This window comes from Castor canadensis, chromosome 5, assembly GCF_047511655.1.
Source record: "Castor canadensis chromosome 5, mCasCan1.hap1v2, whole genome shotgun sequence".
NCBI classification, from domain to species: domain Eukaryota; kingdom Metazoa; phylum Chordata; class Mammalia; order Rodentia; family Castoridae; genus Castor; species Castor canadensis.
In genome coordinates this window covers 11,147,402-11,149,146 of record NC_133390.1, presented here as the reverse complement: position 1 = coordinate 11,149,146, position 1,745 = coordinate 11,147,402, and the positions used below count along the sequence as shown (strand labels likewise).

The window sequence follows — 1,745 nt, the reverse complement described above, 5'->3', positions numbered from 1 at the left end:
TAAAAAGGCTGATAATACCGAGTGTTAGCAACAACCTTATGTTGTTGGTAGGAGTAGAAATCTTTTTTTTTTAAAGACATAATACTGTTTAACTTCAAAAACATTTCAGCACTCTGAACATACAAAAAATAACAGAATGTTGTAAATTGTGTTTTAGTATAGTAGGTTCTTGAATTTTCCTTAATATAGTGGTTCTTTGCTTTGCTGAAAATGAAGGGTTCTACAGTTAAAAGACAGTTGAAAATTCACCACACTTAACTAAAGAAAGAAATCCAAACACTTCTCATGCCAGCTGATCCCCTCTTTGCCAAAGCAAAGAATGGCAGCAAATGCCATGTCAGTACATACAAAAGCAAGAAAGCCTGAGGCTAAAGGGATGCCCTCTGCAGTGCCAACAGGTCCATCCCCACAGTGCACGCCCTGAGCTATGGCCCCTCCAAAAGGCAACTTTCCTCAAAGCCAACCAAAGAGCATGAAGAGTCTGTCTCTGTTGTTCTGTTCTTTTTACAAACTATACAGATGTACAGTTGGTAACTCAGGATTTCTAGCCAATAACCACAGAGTTAACACCACCTTACAAATTGAGAACAAAATGCCCCAGACATCTTCCAATGCCTGTCTTGCCAACAGCAAACACCAGGAAAACACAGAGTGTCTTTCCATCCTAAAAAGGTTTGAAAATCTGGACAACTTTGACACAGTTATGGGGTGGCCCGGATACCTATGGCTACTTCCTGTAAACCACTGACAATCTCTAGAGCACTTTGAGAGACTGCAATATAATCACAATCAAATTTTGTAATTAAACCTAACGAAGGCAAAAGACACATCTCAAATAAAAGACATGTCCCTACTCTTAGGTATTCACAAGGAGACAGATAAATGGTTTTTAAATTCATCCTCTTCTTCTACCTCCTCTTCCTCCTCCTCCTCCTCCTCTTCTTCCTCTTTTTCATCTTTTTCTTCCACTCCACCTTTTTCTGGGTAACTTTAGGGGACCCTTTACGCCATCAAATTTTCCTTTTGACTTTTAGCCAACATCCTTGTCATCCTTCTTCAGCTTTGTTGCCTTGGTGATGGATGACTGCTTCTCGATGTCATGTAAGTTGTTCCACATCTCACCAAGCTTTTTTGCCACATCTCCAATAGAGATGCCAGGGTTCATGGATTTGATCTCGGGCGGAATTCTGAACAGAACAGGAAGAATCCAGATGGTGGTCTTTTGGAGACATTCGGGTCCTTTGTCTTCTTGCCTCTCTTAGCTGGCCTGTAAGCTGTCATGTCTCCATTGTAGCAGACACTATCTGCCTTTGCCATTTCATTGAATTTACATTTCTCTTTCCCAGACATTGTCTTCTTCCTCTCACAGCACTTCTTGGAAAAATTCTGAAAAATTGACAGAGACCTTGGGCTTTTTCTTCTTGTGTTCTTCTCTGCATGTCTGCACAAAGAAGTCATAAGCAGATATCTTGTTCTTTGGTTTCTTGGGGTCACCTTTAGTCATCCTGACTGCACTGTTCACTAGTCTGGGCCACATGGTGCATGACTGGGCCCAGCACTCCACAGCCTCTCACTAGCTGCCTTCATGAGAGCCACCTCAGGAGTAGAAAATCTTAATTGAGCATGTGACTGTGTTACCATCCAGAAAACCCACTTCTAGATACACACCCAAGAGGAATGGTCCCAGAAATATAGGTCTAAGATTGTGCATGGTAACTCTATATATAATAACCACACAAAAAGCA

At 41.3% G+C, this 1,745-nt stretch overlaps 1 pseudogene; it reads right to left on the bottom strand.

Moving 5' to 3' along the window:
* Positions 1-672: 672 nt before the first annotated feature.
* Positions 673-1,504, bottom strand: LOC109687707 (high mobility group protein B3 pseudogene; annotated as a pseudogene).
* Between the last annotated feature and the right edge of the window lie 241 nt (positions 1,505-1,745).